The sequence below is a fragment of the Notamacropus eugenii genome, chromosome 6 (genome assembly GCF_028372415.1).
Source record: "Notamacropus eugenii isolate mMacEug1 chromosome 6, mMacEug1.pri_v2, whole genome shotgun sequence".
NCBI lineage: Eukaryota > Metazoa > Chordata > Mammalia > Diprotodontia > Macropodidae > Notamacropus > Notamacropus eugenii.
The window spans coordinates 24,615,386-24,635,874 of NC_092877.1; the positions used below are offsets into that span (position 1 = coordinate 24,615,386).

Here is a 20,489-nt window from a genome sequence, read left to right on the forward strand (position 1 = left end):
TCAGAATGACATTTTCATGCCAACAGTAAGTCATGGTTCCTTTTTGAAGGGCTGCCCATTTTTGCAGGCTACTTTGTTTTTAAAAGCAGCCTCAGGAAAAAAAAAGGCTACCTCATTCAGGGAATGATGTTCAAGGCCAAGGCCTTCAAAAACAACCAGTGACCTGTTCTATCAGTTCATGACTATACCTGTTGGCTGTATGTTTATTCAGCCTGATAGGAACAATCAACTTGTAGTTAGTTCAAACTTATTGGAGTTGGGATAGTGCCGGGATGGGCTTTTCATTCTACTGGCTATAAGTTTCTCTCTCATCCCCTCACTCCCCCCAAACTTTGCTAAATCTGAAGATGGCTTATATTAAGGAACTTAATCAAATGGGTGACATATAGTTGGTCATCCAACTCTGTTGGTGCTCTTGTTTCAGCCTTCTGGTTGCTTACCCAATGTCTTGCCATCGTGCCAGCGCTCTGAAAGGCCAGCATCCATAGGTTCTTGCTCAGGGATACTATTATGGTGGAGAAATATTCTAAAGGAATATTTTTAGAATGGTACAGTCATTGTTCTTTGTTAAGTACTTAAGACAGTTCAAGATAATAAAGGAAGAGGGATGATTCCGCTATGAGAAAAAGATTAGGACAAAAGAACTGGGAAGACTTTTCAGACAAATAAGAGTGAACAGCTGGTCTCCATTATTACCGATAATGAAAAACATGGAGAAGTACCTTTCTTAAGTCATAGACTGGAGGTGAAGATGAAATGGATAAAGACAATTCCACCCTGAAACTTGCTATGTTTCCCCTTGGTTGAACTAAATGTCCTCTAGGCTCCCTTTCAACTTTGAGATTCTCTGATTCTATGAAGGTATTATTCAATTTAATTCAACTCAACAAACATTTATTAAGTGCTTATTTTGTGCAAAGAACAGTGCTAGGTAATGTAATCTGATAATGACTGATGCAGCTTAAGATATTTTCCAAAACTCTCTACCAAATAAATCTAAATAAAGATACTCTTTCTTTCTTTGTCTCTATTTTACAGGTATGTTTTGTTTTAATACCACCTACGTTTTACAATATATCTTTTTTTTTTCTCCTCCCCTTCCAGAGGGTCATGCCTTAAAACAAAGAATAAAAAAGAGGAGAAAATGTTTCTGCAAAACTAACTAACCACACGTTCACCAAGTCTGATGTTACTTGCAGTGGTTTTCACTGAAGACTTCCACCTCTGCAGAGTAAGGTGGGTGATACATTCTTATATTTCCTCTTTGGAACCAAGCTTAGGCATTATAATTTCACAGCATACAGTTCTGAACATTTAGTGTTGTCCTTCCCATTTACATCGCTGTCATCATCATGTATATTGCTTTATGGGTTCAACTTATTTTACTTTGCAACAATTCATTTGAACCTTGCCATGCTTCTTACGGCATATTCATCATTTATTATGGTGTAGTGTGGTGCCTTTCCATGTACCACACCTCGCTGAGCCATTCCCCAAGTGATGAGGATTTATTTTGTTTCTAGTTTATCACTGCTACAACAATACTGCTACATACCTTCTTGAGGTATGTGACTAGCAGTCGTATCTCTGGGACCCAGCTATTGTTACAAATTGTTTAAGCTTCATATTATGTCAGAGAACAAGGATAAATTCATTATAATTAAAAACATTATAACATAGCTCCCATTTTCATAGAACCTTGAGGTTTCTAAAGCAGTGTATACACATTATCTCATTTGATCCTTGTAATGATCCTGTAATGTGATTAGTATTCTCATTTTAAAACAGAAGAAACTGAGGGTCAAAGAAGTTGTACTCCAGGGTTACTCAGCTATTAAGCGTCTGTGGCAGGATTTGAACGAGGTCTTCCTCAGCCCAAATCCAGCTCTTTTTTCACTCTGTGATGTTGCAAAGAGTTCTATCTTCAGCAAACAAGCCATTTCATTATCTCCTAACCTTTCAAGGATGGAAAGTTGTGTTCTTGCCCACATACTGGTCTGATCTTAAAGTGGACATGATGGAAACATGAGGATAGCGATTTGTCCTTCACCCAAAGAACACCAAGTATTTGAGATTAGGAAACTGATGTTGCTTTACGCAGGAATTTGGCCCCTCACAGGAAGCCTGCTTTTGCCTGAGGCACAGAAGAACTTAGCCTGCAGGAAATTCCTAACCAGAAATGGAGATCAGTCTTAGAGGTGGCCATCAGAAATGGAGACCAATCTCAAACCTGGCCACCAGAAATGGAGACCAATCTCAGACCTGGTCAAGGCTGCCACAGTCATATGCTTTGCCAGGGAAACATAAAGCTCCCCCTCAATGTTGGTTAAGTCAGTATAAGGGTGTTCCTTTTCAATGGCTTTTATCTACCCTTCCCCTCCTGGTCCTTGGTTTTCTTGCCTTCTCCATCACTCACTGCCAACTCTCAGCTGAAATCTTCTGATACACAGAGTTGAAGGTCTATGCAAATCATAGAAAGGGAGAAGAATATCAAAAAATGACCATACATTGGCAGGGAAGACACAGTGGAAAAAAGTTTTAGATTTGGAGTCAGAGGACTTGGATTCAAATGCTGGGTCTGCTACTTAATGGGTGTGTGACTTAAATCACTCAACTTCTATGGACCTCACTATTCTCATCTGTTCTTTTATTCATTTTTCAGTTGTATCCAACTCTTTGTGATTTCTTTTGGGGTTTTCTTGGCAAAAATACTAGACAGGTTTGCCATTTCCTTCTCCAGAACATTTATGGATGAGGAAACTGAAGCAAAATGAATTGACTTGCCCAGGGTCACATAACTAGTAAGTGTCTGAAGCTGGATCTGAACTCAGACCTTCCTAAGCCCAGGTCAGGAATTCTATCTACTGTACCCAGCTGCCCTAAATCTATAAAATGAAGGAATTGGGATAGATGGCATCTGAGGTTCCTTCCAACTCTAAATCATGTTCCTTTGGTCCTAGCATAGGGGATGGCTTGTAGAGTGGCTTACCATAAGTGTTCTTGTGTACTAGCTCCACTTTGCTTTTTGAAACTAACAATTTGGACACTACATATACTTCCAACAGAGCCCTTGGTAGTAGTAATATCATCAGTTGTCATGTCCCTTTCACTTGTTGGATAGCGTCATTCTAACTTGTCCAGCAATCTGGGGTAAAAAATCATAAACCCATGATTAGATAGTTCCTGATGAAGTAATAACATCAACAGTATTTAATAACAACAATGTCTAGCATTTACATAAGGATTTAAAGTTGGCATGGGGCTTCAATGTTATCTCATTTTATTTGCACAATAGCTCTCTGATTTAGGTTCCATTTTGCAGATGATGAACCTGAGGGATAGAGAGGTTGTGACTCATCTAGAGTAACACAGCTAGCAGGTGTCTGAGATAGGATTCCAAGCTGGGACTTCCTGACTCCAAGCCCCAGACATTTTCCACTGCATCACCTAGTTGTCTACTTTTACCAAGATAGAATCAAAATCATTTTAGTGGAGAGCAGAACTTTGGCTCTCTGAAGGAAAACAAAAAGAGTAAGAATGAGTAAAAATGGCACTTTTCTAGTATTAGCTCTAATTTCTTTTGTATTGATTTTTATTGTATTGATTCTACAATGTAAGTGATTTTTATGCTCTATTAACTTGATGTTTGAGTCTACATCTACCTTAAAGCCACTTTGCTATGTCCTTGAGTTGAGCTCGGGAAATAAGCTTTCTCCCTGAGCTGGTTTAAAGATACCATTAAAGGAAAAGTTCTTGTTTCTCATACTCTTTGCCCCTGACATATCTTTAAGTGCCAACAAGCTAATCTGGTGCCATCTCCAAAAGATGTCTGTCCTTACTGTCCTTGTACAATTAGGGGAGATAGTATCTCCTCCAAGGGAACAGCAAGTCTAGTAGTACTGATATCCTAGCAAAGAGGCGGATGTCTTCCATAAATCAATGAACTTTCCTTCATTGCCAGACTAGAATACTAGTCCACTTGTCTTAGCAGAATCAGTTTTAGTGTTCCGTGGGTACCTAGACAGTCTTCTTTCCTTCATACCAACAAGGAGGGTCCCCCCCTTCTCACTGGTTTTACTGAAGCGCTCAGTCTAATCTGCTTTCTTAACAGTTATATGAACTATACCAGTTAACAATTATACCAGTTAATAGTTGTATCAGTGTTAATAAACGGATCTTGCTCAGAGTATGCACTTCAGTCCAGCTTTATTATCTTTATTTTTTATTATTATAATATTATTTTATCTGTTATTATTATTTTTACTATTACTATTAGTCACAACAGTGCTAGAACATATTGGACCTTGGACTTCCCACTGGTTTGACATATATAATGAAAGATCATAAGGTCATAGATATAGAACTGCAAAAGGAATTAAAAAACCATTCAGTTTAAGATCCTAATTTTACAGATAAGGAAACTAAGGCTCAAGATGTGGCATGTCTAAGACTAGACAGGTAGTAAGCTTTAGAGGTGGAATTTGAACCCATAATCTCTGACTCTAAAGCTGATATACTTGATGGTTTCTTCCAGTTCTAACATTCTATTAGCTTATTCTTTTTCCCCCACCCCCTATTTTTTTCTGATGGCTCAGAACCCATATTCCCAAGCTGGTTTTTGCATGCCAAGGTATATAAATGTTCACATAGAAGCATTTTCCATTGGCTGTGATTTTAACAGTAAGTATTTCTTCATTTATTTCTTCTCCTCTGCAAGATTAAGTATGAGATGATATCCCCTCATTTGTCGTCTATGAATAAAGAATTTTAGAACTTATATAACTCAGCATCCTAAATGGTACCATGACCCTTGAGAGTATTAATTTCAATTAGGAGGCCCAAGAAGATTATAAGATTTGAGTCACAGAATTTCAGAGTTAGACGGGGCTTACTCAGCCTATATCTAAATAAGGACGATCTTCATAACTGTGACCAACAAACTGAAATCCAGCCTTTCTCTTATGGACTCTTTTGGAGAGGGGAGGTGTCAGACAGACAACAATCAGTCAATAAGCATTTTTCAGCTACTTACTATATGGCATCTACTGTTCCAAGAGCTGGTAATACAAATACAAGCAAAAAGAAAAATAAGAAGTTTCTAACGGGGAAGACATTACATAAAAAGGAACTTGAAAGAGGAGGGCAAGAGGGTCAGAAGGTACCTGACCCAAGAAGGCCCAATGTATGCAGCCTGATGGGAGATGAAGAACTGGCTGGCCTGGGAGGCCTCCCTAATGGAGGTTCTGGGAGAAACCCATGGTCCTCCAATTAGAAGAAGGAGTCCAAGATCAGCCTCAAATCTCCACAGGCAGTACATTTCATGAAGCATTTGGAAGTGTTGGTTTTTATATACTTGGAGTCTAAGTTTGTGCCTTTGCAGTGAGGTTTCTTGTTCTATAAGCACGAGTTGAATAAGCCTAATCCCTCTCCTACATAATGCCTTAAGAGTAAACTGAAGCAGTAGCTAAGCGACTTGCTGCCATATCCTTCCAGAATCTACTCTTTAAACTAATCCTTTTCTGGCAGGAGGTCAAGGCCTATGACCATCTTGATTATCCTCCTCTGGCTGTTCTGCAGCTTATCAGAGTGCTTTAGAAAATGTGGCACCCAGAAATCAAGATGGATTCATGATAGATGAATAAATTCAACTCGACCTGGGAAATATACAGAAGAATGAACACTCCACAGTTTTGGACAATATGCCATTTTTTCCCACTGTTTCCTCTTGCAGCCAATGAGCAAATTGAATACGACTCTTTTTGTGGGGGGAGGGATTGGGGACTTTTTTTATACATTTGTTATTATTGTTGTTTAGTCAATCAGTCGTGTCTGACTCTTTGTGACCCTACTTGGGGTTTTCTTGTAGATCCTGGAGTGGTTTGCCATTTCCTTCTCTAGCTCATTTTATAGATGAGAAAACTGAGGCACAAAGGTTTTAGTGACTTGTCCAGGGTCACACAACTAGTAATAGTCTTAGGCTAGATTTGAACTCAGGTCTTCCTGACTTCCGGGCTGGCACACTATTCTATCTTGCTGCCTATTTTATACATACGTATTTACAAACTGAGATAAAGTCATCTAATGGTCAGTTGAGTCGGTACTCTTGTCAATCACCAGATCAACAATGCAGAGATGGTTAACTGTAGCTTTCTTACACTTAGAGTATAGGCTTAATCGATTCTGTGTAAGAATCTGCAAACCCAACCTATCAGTTTAAACAGTCTTATATGTCATGTGACTACATAAGCAGCATAGAAACCAGAATGTGATAGAAAATAGGAGAAGATCACTATATACAACTGGAAACAAGGAAGAGAAAAGGGAAGATAAGGACGCCTGCTAGGTGCTCAAAACTGGAGCCCCAGCTTGGTTCCTGATCTAGATCTTACAGGTGGTATGATCTGTCCTCTAGGAATAATATCCAGAAGCTCAAAGTAGCAACTGGCAAATTGTCCTCTTCTCATCACAGTAAGACCACGAAGTCTGAGCCAGAAATTCTCTTGCCATACTGTTTATATTTATATATCTGACATCTGAAAATTCGTAGTGCAGTTTGAAGTTTTAATAGTTTACAGTTTTCATAATTTTATTACATATATATTATAAAATATAATTGTTATATTATTGATTGATATTATTTTACAACAACCAGTAATTTTATTATGGTGCTAAGATTTCTGAGACACCCTGTATATATGTACATAATGTGTTACTGCTGTTTGTTCTTCAGTCTCGAAGAGGACCCATGGCCTCATGAGGGTGATTTCTTGACTTGTGAGTGAATTGGCTAGAAGTGAGACAGAGCTACACAAAGTTGTCTACCTTACGCTCTCCCTGAGTCACTGAAGTCCAGTGGCAAAGCAAGGTCAAGATGGCTGGGAATGGTTCAGGATGCAGTAGATGACCTTGGCCTTTCTAAATTAAGGTCTCTCTTGGGTCATAGTTTGTATACACACAAACATATATGTATACATGCATTACATATATACACACATATCCATATGTAGCATCATCCCTGGCTCTGAGGAGCTGGCAGTCTGATTGATTACTATGCCAACTATTTTTAATCTGCCCTGGATCTGTATGGTCTTAGATATATGATTTTCACCCTCATGTTTTCATTTACACACACACACACACACACACACACACACACATACACACACACACTATATTATACACAATATATGAACACTTTATATCTCAATGTAGTCTTGGTGTTTCTCACATTGGACTTGGATTCCAATTCCCTTAATGATAATAGTTGGCATTTATGTAGCACATTTTACAAATATGACATTATTTGATATCCACAAAAATCCTAGAAGGGAGTTGCTGTTATTATCCCAACTTTATAGATAAACTGAGACAACAGTTAAGTGACTTGCCCAGGGTCACACAGTAAGTATCTGAAATTGTATTTGAACTCAGGACTTTCTTGACTCCACTGTGCCACCTAGCTGTCTCCTATTCTGAAGAATCAAGAAAAAGTGTCATTTCTCCACAGAGAAAGTAAAACAAAATTAAGTGAACTGGGATAATGATAAATAGAAAATATTCTATTACCTGAGTAGTCTCAACAGGAATCCGTCAGCCTGTCTGGAAGGCAACATTCGTTTTAAATGAAGAAGAGAAGTCAGCATCATTAGGAAGATAAAATGCTCTTTTAAATCAGCAGTGTTTATCTTCCCCGTGTTTCCATGTCTACGTCTATGCTCTTCAGTCGTGCCCTACCATATAATTTTCTCTCTTTTATAGATCACAGATGTTGGGCTAATGGGTTTGTAGTTTTAGAAAATGGTCCTCATCCCTTGCCTCGATATTGGTCCCACATTTACAGGACTATTTTTTTGGAACCTTGCACAAACTCAAATGTTTATGGTTGTCACTAACCTCAGAACTAAATATGATCTTCCCCTCCAAAATGTCAGAAGACATTTTTTCATTAGCTTCTGGAAACCAAATGGTTTTGAGAAACCCTCTTCCCCCAAGGAACTCAGTATTACTTATCCCAAAATTATCTGGTAGCTAAATGAATTGCAAGAGACAATGTGTAAAAGCAGCATTGCAGCAAGGATGCAGGGAGTGCCCAGTAGGGAGTAGGATGCCCTTTACCTCTTTTTCTTGAGCAATTGGGTTTAAGAGTTAAAGAAAAAAGGCACCAATACGTTCTCCATTCTTTTGGGGAAACTAGAAGTAGGGAAAAAGGAAATAGATACATGTAAAGGCCAGAGCAGGGCACTGTGGTCCAGCAGGAGGTGACTAGTTACCATGGATTGATATAGCTCCCAAAGGAGTCATGTGAAAAAATTTTGTGTAAAGAATTGTGCCCTGGGAGTTAGGAGACTTAAGTTCTAACCCCAGTTTTTCCATGAACTCAGTGTGGTCCATGGGCACCATGGATAACTCTTCCATGATATTTCTCATCGCTTCACAACGTCTCACATTTACCTAATTGCTATCATCTTAGTAATGGTAGTGGTTGATCATTCTCTGCACTGGTCAGCTGCCAAGTGAGGCTTGACCTAAAAGTGGGTAACCAAGTGACCACATACTCATCCATGATCTGGTTATTTATGCATTTCCTTCATGAACAGAACTTTGTTAAAATAGCATACAGATATTCAATAATCAAACATTATTCCAAAGTAGCAGTTCTTAAGCTGGGGTCCATGAAGTTTAAATTTATATACTTTGGTATCCTTATTTCAATGTCGTTGGTTTCCTGTGTAATTGTATGTATTTTATTTTATGTGTTTTAAAAACATTTTTTGAGAAGGGGTTCATATGCTTCACCAGACTGCCCAAGGGCTCCATACTTAACACAAGGGCTTAAAGACCCTGCTCCAAAAGAATGACTTAACAATTTTCAAGGAAAGACCCTACCTGACCTCAGATAAACACACTCTGTACCACTAACCTTCAGCTATTATCTATTACTGCTTGATTTATCTGGTTTTTCTTATTCTACTTTAAGGGCAACTTTTAGCTTTTTGAGAAATTGTTGATGTTTTGGGTATCATAATGCTGGGAGATGTTGCTCCTCTGTCATCTTTCGCCTTTCACCTATTTCTGCCTAGCCCAGAACTTTGCTTCAAAAAGCCCTTACCAGTACTCTCACACAGCTATTGAACTAGTAGGATTAAGCTGTTACCTATCACTTTTATACACATCTTCAAGGAAAGACTTCATCTATTGTCCTGATCTGTAGGCTTAGAGCACCAGAATCTTCTTTTATGGATTCATAAGTTCCTAGTATGTGTAGCATGGGCTTTCAGGCTAGTATCTCAGCTTAGAGAAGATCTTGAAAAGTTGGGTCTCCAGAGCCAGGCTGCCTGTGTCCCTCCTCAGGAATCTTGAGGGTTTGGGGAGGTGATTTCCTAGCATTAATATAACTTACAAGCCCTCAACCGTGTTTTTTCCCCATTGAATCACTGGTATAAAATATTTCCTAAAGCAGGACCACACTCTGTACTAAATATATATATATTTAGAGAAGGTAACAAGCAATTAAATGTCTATTATGTGTCACTGAACCTCTGCCTCAGTTTCCTCATCTGTAAAATGAGGATAATAATAATATTTACCTCCCATGATTGTTCTGAAGATGATATGAGATAGTCCTGTGAACACTTAGTTCAGCACCTGGCACATGGTAGCAGGGCTGTGAAGTAACTGTGATCTAAATACATTTTCCTTTCTTCCTTTTCTCTATCTGGCCAAGGTGCCGGGATCATGCTTCACTTTGCATCTAGCTACTACCATTGTTCTGCCCTGTGGTCCTCCCTCCCTCCACTTGCTCCGGGAATAATGATCAAATCATAAACAGCAAGAGAATAACAATGAACTTCCCACCCTCTATTCAGCATTTCTGTGACTTTTTCTCACCGCTAATCCCTTCCCTGGCTCTGGTTCCTCTTCGTGAATTCTCTCCTGCCAGTAGAGTGAAAGTGCCTTGAAGATCTTGCATTCATATCCCTAGGGCTTATCACAATACCTGCCATACAGTAAGCACACGTAAGACAGCCCTTCCTCTTTCCTGTCTACAATGCCCTTGGGCTGACTCTGCCCTTGGGAATATTGGAGCTTCCTGAAATGAGGTTGGTTCAGGACTGACTGCTTCCTTGGTCCTTCTTCTACCCACTGATAGAAGCAGAGGGCAGGGTGCTGCCTCAGATAAAAAAGAGAGACAACTTCTCACTCTCCTTCCTTTGACCCTTCAGGTGACGTTATGTAATGGATAGCAATGAGATGGGGTGCTTTTCTCCCACTCCAACCAAATGGCAAACTCTCCCAAATGGGCGTTAAAGTGAGGGCACTCAACTTAGGTTAGTTTACAGAGACCTCTGGCCTCCATATCTGCTTTGTGATTTCCTTCCGAAGAAGTGACCAGACTCTGATTTTGATATGAAAGCCCCTGAATTTGGATGTGACCATATATAGGGTCCCCTATTGGGAAAAAGAAGTAAAATACAGTAATAAGTGAAAAGCCATAAAACCTTAAACTTTGTTAAAAGTTTAGAAGCCTGAACATGGTGACCTGTTAACAATCACAACTTAGATCCTGAATGCTGTTGTAGATACTGAGTCATAACTTAAGAAACTCTGACCTATGAAAGTCATAACAAGAATATTGCGACTTATATGTGACCGGGACATGATTGATAACCAAACTTACGTTTGAGCATAACATTGGCCTAACTCCCAACCTCATTACTAAGCAGAAAACCAAAGATATTTATCAATAAACAGTGATGCCTTCTCTAGCTCCTCCTCCCTTTGTCTGTTTTCTATAATTATCACGAGAATTTCAGGATTCTTAGTGTGGATCCACTGAACTATCTGGCTGCTTTCCCAGACTCAAAATTGTCCCTGTTTGTAAGTATTCAAAAGGATTGGTTAAACTATTACCTATAATCATTCTGGAGATACTTGGCCTCTTCCTTTTGTATCAAAAGAACACCCCATGGTAATGAGAGAGGTATAGGGTTCCCTAGCCAGGAGAATTCTGGACCTTGTACCATGTGAATTCAGTGAATCTGCATTCATGGGTCCATGTGGTAGAGATGACTGTTATCTCAGGAAATTCCCATATTAGAGAGAATTCCGCCAGCATGAGGATGTCTGGGAATTGTTTGAACAGTACAGAAATGCAATGAAATGCACACTATATTTTGTGATCTTGCATTTTAACACTTGTGATTCAGACTGTGAAAGAGTATTTAAGTAGCTGTGATAGGCTTCCTATGGGTCTTTGTGTCCTTTAACATTTTTTTGTGTGTAAGAAATAAATAACTGTCCCATACTTAATTCATAATAGGAGAAATTCCACATGGGCCATATTCTACCCTTTACATAATTTGTCCCTGAAGTACCAGTGTGGGAGTTTAATGAGCCAAGGGGCATGAATAAAAGAGGCCTCAGCTCCCTCTCATTTAAGGTCAGTCTCCACAAGGATGGAATCTAGGTCAGATCATATGCATAAGTCTAGAGGGCAATGCTGTATCCTTTAGGGCTAACAGTTATTCTTTAATGGTATATATACGTTTAAACAAACAAACTTACTTCTGCAGTTCTCAAATCTTAAGTGGACAGATGGACACTAGTGACAATAGCAATGGTGAATGACTTGAAAAAAAGTCATTTTCAGAGAAAATACGGCATTCCCTTATTTGTAATTAGTAACACATCTGCTCAGTGTTTCAGATGAACATCTAAGTTCCAGAATGATGCTTATCAATTCTGCCTTTACATTTGTCCCCCTCTCTCCATTCACTCAGCTACCACCCCAGTTTAAGCCCTATTCCTTGCTATAGACTCTTAATTCGATTTCCTCATTCAAGTCTGCATGTTGGTGTGAGGTACAGAGTTGTCAAGAGTTTGGTAGAAAAGAAACACTTGCCTTCTCTTCTTAATTTTCCAGTTTCTAAAGGGAAAAGAAATAATCACACTGTTCATGATTATTCCTTGGAAAATTTACAAGGGTTTGGGGCAAGGAGAAAGACCATTTCTCTAACTTTATTTATAAAATTAATTTGCATTATTCTTAGACCTAAATATTCAAAACAGTCATGATTTACAGTTTAGAATGACAAATCCCTTTCCCATGGCATGCCAGATTCAGTTTCCAGATGTGTAGCTTGTGAAACTGAATTATTCGTTACAGGTGTTGTGGGTTATTTTTTTCCCCTCCCACTGGCATTATGTAATTAACTAAAGAAGCAGGAGGAGACCTGTTGAATTCATTTTGGAAACTGGATACAGTTGGAACTTCTATTGCTAAAGTATGTATGATCTAAAATGCTACTATTTGTAATGTATCCTTGGGTCTGTTCACTCAGACCTGACAGGGTGATGTGGAATTGCATGATAGATGCATGTGTTGCTAATTGGAGAAGGAAATGGCATTCTCTGGAATTCCTTCATGGACTACATCAAGGCAATCAGGCTGTGCTAATTGAATGACCATATAAAGCTGCCCTAGGGATACATTCTTTAAGATACCTTCAACGAAGAACTTGAGTTCTTGGCTCTGACGCTTACTTATACTGAAATATAGAAAACACTGATAATAGTTGAATTGCTTCAGCAGATAGAAATCATTGCATATTGAATTTGGTTGTAAAGAATAATGAGCTAAAATAGAAACAACAAAATTATTTCTTCTTACCTCCAGTGGTCACATGAAAAAAAATATCATCCCTGATCTAATCTACCATATTCACTCATTTCTGTGGTGTTTTCCGTTCCCCTCCTTCCCATCCCTGTAGTGCAGTGTCCCAAGCGAAGCCTTCTTCCAAACCTTCCTATTGCTTTTGAGGGTGCATTATTCTCCCAGTCACCCAGGTTCACAACCTTGGCTTTCCCTTTGATTCTTTTCTCCATATGGCCAATCAAAATCGGTTCATTTCTACTTTCACAATATTTCTCATATCTGTCACCTTCTCTCCATTCATTTTGCTACCACTCTAGTTCAAGCCCTATACATCTCTTGCTGTGGCCTCTGAACTGGACTTCCTAAGGTCTATATGATGATGTGAGGGAGAGTTGTCAACAGTTTGGGAGAGGTTCTACTTGTCTTCTGGCTTCCAGCTTTGAGAGAAGATGCAAGTCTTCTTCACAGAGAGGTCTCTAGAGGGACAGAAAGACTCTGGGAAGAAGTCAACATGAAAAGCAGTCAATGCCTTGAGCATATCCCTATTCCCAGCTTGCCTCTAGGGACACTTGAGGAAATTTCCCATTGGGTGAAAGATTGGGGCACTCTTTCACTTGAGCAGAGTCTTGTTCCTAGTGGAAGAGCTCATTCACTCTGTGTATTGTCTGGTATATTCTCATCAATATAACTTTTCTGATTTCTATTTGATATTGGCTTGGATAAATGAGTTTGTTTGCTACTTACTATGTGTGATAGCTTGTGTGTAACTGGTACTTGATAGGAATGGATTCAAACATTTGGAATATAGCTTGGTGAACTCCCTCCCCATTAAGGGATAGCAATCAGGAGAGTAGCTTGAACCCAAAATTTATTTCCCTTAGACTAACAATACTTAGAGTGGCAGACAGATATAACTCTAACCTAGTATTACCTCTCTGAGGAGAGCAGAATGACCTACCTTGTTGCTCAATCTCCTGCTCCCCAAATGGAAGTAATAAAAGTCTCCCCTGGAGAAAGATGGGAGGAAGACACTCCAGAGATAAGTTTTCCTTTTTCTTTTTAAAAAGGATATTAGTAATATTTTATTTTTTTTGATTACATGTAAAGTTTTTCAATATTCATTTTTGTAAAATTTTGATTTCTGAAGTTTTCTCCCTCCCTCTCTTCCCTTCCTCCTCCCCAAGACAGCAAGCAGTTTGATAGAGATGATACATGTAAAATCATGTTAAATATATTTCCACATTAGTCTTGTTGTGAAAGAAGATTCATAACAAAAGGGGAAAACCAGGAGAAAGAAAAAACAAAAATAAAAAAGTGAAAATAGTACGCTTCAATCTACATTTCAGAATCCATAGTAGATGTGGATAGCATTTTCCATCATGAGTGTTTTGGAATGGTCTTGGATCCCTGTGTGGCTGAGAAGAGCTAAGTCTATCAGGGTTAATCATTATACAATGTTGCTATTACTGCGTACAATGTTCTCCTGGTTCTGCTCACTTCATTCAGCATCAGTTCATGTAAATTTTTTCAGGTTTTTCTGAAATCCACCTACTCAAAATTTCTTATAGAACAGTAGTATTCCATTACATTCACATACCACAACTTGTTTAGCCATTCCCTAATTGATGGACATCCTCTCAGTTCTAATTCTTTACCACCACAAAAAGAGCTGCTATACATATTTTTGTAGATGTAGCTCCTTTTCCCTTTTTTATAACAGAGATATGTTTTCATGGCTCTCTGGGAGTCACAATCTAGATAAACTCATGCAGGATATAACGTACATGGGCAACACACATGTATGTATTATACAATATATATGTCATATACACACATATGCATGTACATATTATATAGTATGTATATTATATCATATATGTATATATACATAAAATATGTGTCAGATGTTAGAAGAAATCAGCATATAATTGTGATTTCCTTGGGAACTCCCAGTGTGGAAATTTCCTCCACTGATTCAGAATGGCATTCATCTATTTCTTAGGATCACAGGAGCATGAATCGTAGATCTAGCCCTGGAAGGGACCATCTAGTCCAGTCTCTTCATTTTTTAAATGAGGAAATTGGGTCCAGGGGAAGCAAAGTGACATAATATTATAGATTTGCTCAAGGCACTGAGAAATTGAATGACTCAAACCCAGGTCTTCCTGACTCCAAGTCTAGACCTCTGTGCATTGCACATTGATATTCTTTCTCTTTCCTCCCCTCAAATATCCTTTTCCTTTCTGTCTCCATTTCTCTTCCACTCTTTGTCTCTTTTGTTCTTTCTCTGTTTCTTTTTCACTTTCCTCCCCGTCCTTCCCTGCTTAAAAATATGATATTTTGTGTTAGCAAGATGATCATAACAATTGGTGAATTTTTTTTCAATTGGCAACTTGAAGGACCAATCTTCAGTTATCTGGAAAATTTCTTTATGTGAAAGAAATAGCTCAATTCTTGACATGCCAGATAATGAGGTATTTCTATTATCCATCTGAGACCAAAGCCAAGCCTTTCGCAAAAAAATAAAATAAAAAAAAATAATAAACGGCTAGAACAACTCTGATGCAAGGTTGTGAGTTGCATCTTGAAAAATCATTTTCTTTAGAGAACACACTCAAAATCTATGTTGTTTTTCCCAAGGAATCTGCAGCTCAGAAATCTCTTATTGCATTAGCCAGAAGGTTCATAGGGGATGATTATGTCTATTTGCAGGGTTGGGTGGTTTTTTTTTGGATACATTTCAGCATTGCAAGATTTGTCATCTGAATATTGGCTAAGAAATAGCCATAATGTAGAAACTATTTTTTAATTATCAGAAGCCTATGTTTTTTGTATTTTAGTGACAGTTTTGGGACTTCAAAGGATGATATTTCCTCATTCTTCTTATCTGACTTTTATGATTGTATTGTGAGCTTCTCATCCATATCTGTCTGAAAGACCTCCATAGAGAAATCACTCCTCATTCTGGATACTTTTCTCTGGTTTATTTAATACCTCAGAGGTCCCAAAGCAACACGGGCTGTCCATCTATTAATTCTGACATCCCTTCCAAGTCAAATATTCTATGATTCCTTACGCTTGATATGAAGACTGTGCCACTTCATATTCTGGTTGTACATGGAGGAGACAGCATGGTGAAGTGGGTAAAGCACAGGATTTAGAGAAAAGGACCTGGATTCAAATACTAGTTCTTATTTATTACCTACCTAACATTTGGCAAATCACCTAAACTCTATGGGTCTTCATTCCCTCATCCGTAACCTAAAGACACTGGACTAAGGTATCTTCCAATTCTCAAGCCATCCTTATGCTTCATGTGGTGAGTTATCATTGGTCCTAGGTTGTGCCTCTATGTATTTACCATGCATCTTTCCATTGCCCTATTATATATATGTAAGGGTAGTAATATTTAACTTTCCACATTGCAATGAATAAGTGAAGTTTTTAAATAAGTGAAGTTTTTAAAAGTGTTTTGTATAGTAGAATGTAAGATGCCTAGGACCAATTTTTCATTTTGTATTTGTATCACTGGTGCCTAGAAGAGTGCTTTGCCCATTTTGGTGATGTGGAGGGATGTGTGTGTGTGTACGTGTGGTGTTGTCAAGACTTGTGATTTCACTGTTGTGGGCAATTTCTGGTATATAATCTTTCACTAATGGTATCAACATGTCAGCTATGGTATTTTTATTCGCATAGGTCAGATTCTTTACCTAAGGTCCATAAATTTATATTTATATATATGTATATTTATACATACACAGATATACACACATATGCACATACACACATATACACATATACATACATATATAAACACATATACATATACACTCACACATTTGTATATATGCATACATATATATAATCATATTTAATATAATACCTTATAATTATTTATATTTTATTTTATAAATTTTAGAATATTATTCTAAGAAAGGGGCTACATGGGCTTCACGCTACATAGGCTTCACCAGAATGCTCAAGAGATCTGTGACTTAAAAAGGGTTAAGAAATTCCATGTGCTTGCCTGGGACCATGAAAGTTTAAGGGTGTGACAACAAGGGTGTGACAGTCTCATGGAATACAGTCTACTTGCCAATAGGAATTGTTTCATTCTTTGTATTCATATCCTCAGTGCTTTCCCAAGGCAGGCACTTAATAAATGAATAAGTTGATTGATTGATTTGAACCTAGATTTTCCTGAGTCCAAGACCAGCCCTTTAGACCATGCTGTCTCTCACCTTGTACACAGTAGGTACTTAATGAATGCTGGATTAGGTTAGATTTTTCTCTGGTACTATCTTAACCATGTAAATAAAGTTAGTAAGAATAACTTCTTTACATCTCAATTTAAATTTTATTTGACAAATATTTATCAAGCACCTACTACATGCAAAATCCTGTGCTAAGGAATGGGGGAAATAGAGTGATAAATAGGACACTGTCCTAGTGGAAAGGATGTTAGATTTTGAGTGAGAGGATCTGGATTCAACTGCTGCTTCTGGCATAGAGTGACTGTCCCAGGCAATTCTCTAAGATTATACTGAAAGATATGATAATTTCTCTCCTATATTAACATTCAATTATTTTTATTTTTTCTTGAGGCAATCAGGGTTAAGTGACTTATGCAGGCTCAAGCAGCTAGTTAGTGTCTTGTATCTAAGGTCAGATCAGGACTCAGGTCCTCCTGACTCTAAGGACGGTGCTGTATCCACTGTGCCACCTAGCTCCCCCCTAATAGCCAATTATTGAATTAGGACTAAGATTTTTAGAAATCAGCTCCTGCGGGTTGTTCAGGTAGCCTTTGAAATACAGTGTGCACAATGAGATGAAATCTTAGATGAAAACTCAGATCTGATCAAAATATTTGTAAAGAAATTTTAGTTTAAGTGAATTGGTGGACTCCAGTGTTTGGTCAGGTATAAATGGAAGTAGATTTCCCCTTTTGTCTAGATTGTTCTTACTGGGGTGAATTAAGTCTCTTTGACTAATACTGTGTGATCAGAGTCATGTCCCCCAGATTCTCATTAGAACAAGTCCACCTCTCATAATATTGATTCTCCTCTTATGTATTAACCAATTGGAGTTGATTGCCACCCTAAGTTATACCCACTCTTTCAAAAGCATATGAATGTTGAGCGGGTTCCATGTGAGGTCTTTGACATTCAAGAGTGTCCCTGACATCTTTTATTAATTATCCGCAGGATGATTAAAAAAAATGATTCATTACCTGGAAACTATGTCTTTTGAACACTGTAGAATAATTATTAATTTAGACTGGTAAGAGTTCCCTCATAGGGAGTTCTGGAGTTTCCTAAGCGGTGAAATCACAAGGTCCAAAACTAAATCAAATTGAAGTAAATCAGCCAACCAACACCAAATAACAACAACAAACCCTTTCCAACCTTAGTGAGGCCAAGAAGAGCTTTTCTCCAAGGCGTCATCATCCAGGGTACTGTTGGACTTAGAGGGGGGAAGGGAATGGGTGTGTGGGATGGCTGTCACTTAGTGCCCCAGCGAACCCTGTAAGGCTGTAAATATCATCAATCAATCAACGCTCATGTATTTAATCACCTACTTGTGCCAAATACTCTACTAGGTACTAGACATACAAAGGCCGAAGAGGAATGAGAGCCGGACCTTGGAAAACTGGCATTTTCGGGAGGAAATTATATGTACTGTGTGAGAGTCTTGAACGTAATTGACTTTCCGGCAAGGCTTTGGCTGGCTTGCTTATGAGACAGTCTGAGTAAGTACTGGCCTGCACTTTGTGCTTCTTCCTAGCTCAAGAAGAAAGGATAATAACCATAATAAGTAAATATAACAATAATAGAAACAGCAGCAACAATTCCATTATAATATGAGCTCCTCAAGTGAAGGGATTGTCTTTTGCCCTCATTTGCATCTCTAGGGCTTAGCACAGTGCCTGGCACATAGTGCGCACTTAATAAATGTTTATTGGCTGACTCCATGGAAGGAATCAAGGTAGAAGGGCAGAATTGTCTGGTACAGAAGCAGTTTTAAAAGTCTCTCTGGAAAGGGATCCAGTAGGAGTTTGGGAGAGAAGGAGGAGGTAGGGACAGAAGCAACAGATGGCGGCCCCTTCTCTGGAGATTTACTCTCAGGTTTGTAAAGGCTGGATCCTCATCCTTTCCTAGTCATGAAGCTGCGAATATTAAGAGAAGGGAATGACTGGCTTCTGGCTTCTTGTAGAAACCAGCTGGAACAATGGGGAATTCACTCAATTCTCTGCTTCTTGCCTTTGTTTTGCAGCCAAGTACAACAAATGGCAGGGTTTATTACTAATGGTTTCTTAAGAGTTCTTTACAATGTTGACGATGGTTTGCTAGATAAGCATAAAAAAGATTTTAATTGCATCTTTAGTTTCTGTTTTTGCTATAGAGAGTACTAGAGAGAAGGAAAACCTGTGGAAAATTGATTATGCAAAATTCAACTGGCTCCTGGCTTGGCTATCAACAGATTGCCTTGGGCCTCAGAGTATTTTGTGATGCTGATGTCCAATTTGTATGTTTTACACTTTGGGGGGGGGGGTATAAAATTTCTTTATAGAGAAAGAAACCATGAGGCAATGGGAGATCCACCCTAGAATAAAACCCTCATAAGCTAACATCATTACTTCCCAAAATGTAGGTCTCTTTGAACCAGAAGTCTTAGGTTTTTCCTCCCTTCTCTAAAGTGACAGATGTGGGAAGGGGAGTACAGTCCTCAAGAGAAGGTCACGCTTTGAATCAGCCACAATGAGGAGCACAGGTATAGTCAACTTCATTCATTTTTTTGAGTTGCATGAAAAGTGTTCCTCATCTGTGTGGTCCTACATAATTATCTCAGTCATCAGCAAATTTTTTGGTGTTGGTTGGTTGGTTGATTTGGTTTTAGTCTTAGACCCTGCTGTTTCATCACTTGAGAAACTCCAGAAGTCCCTGCGAGGGAAATCCTACCACTGTGTGTACACACACACAGACACACAGACACACACACACACACAAATGCCAGGTGTGCCAAGAAAGGCCTTGTATAGAAAGTGGTCCTTGGACAACATCTGGAAAGAAACCAGAGATTCCAAGAGGTAGGGGCAATGGCACATACCTCTAATGGTGTTACTTTAAGTGGAGGAGACTGAGAAGTCTGGGTCTGGGACAGCCATGGTGATATGTAATAGAAGTCCCTTGGTGACACTTAGGGGCCCACACAGATGGCTTGTGCACTTGATGACTGGTGGACTATTAATTGGCTCTGAATCCAGAACTGGGGGTGCCATCACAAAACTGAGCATTTTTTTTTTTTTTTGCTGCTCTGTTGGTGGAGTGCTAGGTGGCTAGGTGGTGTCATAGTGCACAGAGTGCTGGGTCTAGAGTCAGGAAGACTCATTTTTCTGAGTTCAAATCTGGCCTCAGACACTTATTAGCTCTGTGACTCTGGGCTAGTCACTTAACCTTGTTTGCCTCAATTTCCTCATCTGCAAAATAAGCTGGAGAAAGAAATGACTCCAGTATCTTTGCCAAGAAAAATCAAATGAGGTCATAAACAGTTGAACACAACTGAAATGTCTGGACAAAAATAAATGATGGAACTCTATCATGGTTTGACTTTTTCACTGACAGAGTCTGCTAAGAGACACTGCTTTAAGAAGAGAGGCCTTGGGCCTCCTCCCTTTTGGCCTTTCTGTGTCCCTGAGAAACAGAGCTTCTATCCTTTACTATACCATTGCTTTCATTTTTAGTAAAGGAGATTAATCTTTCCTTTGCCATTTGCTCTTTCCTTTTTAATGGAGATTAATCTGGAAGCTTGAAAGTTCAGGTGAGCATGTCTGTAA

At 38.7% G+C, this 20,489-nt stretch overlaps 1 long non-coding RNA gene across 1 annotated transcript in view; it reads left to right on the plus strand.

The window, feature by feature from the left end:
• Nucleotides 1-1,104: 1,104 nt before the first annotated feature.
• The window catches only part of LOC140510565 (uncharacterized), a 58,490-nt gene continuing 39,105 nt past the window's right edge, over nucleotides 1,105-20,489 (plus strand). The window contains exon 1 of the long non-coding RNA XR_011969287.1: nucleotides 1,105-1,236. This is a non-coding gene — a long non-coding RNA (uncharacterized lncRNA). The remainder of the gene's footprint in view (nucleotides 1,237-20,489) is intronic.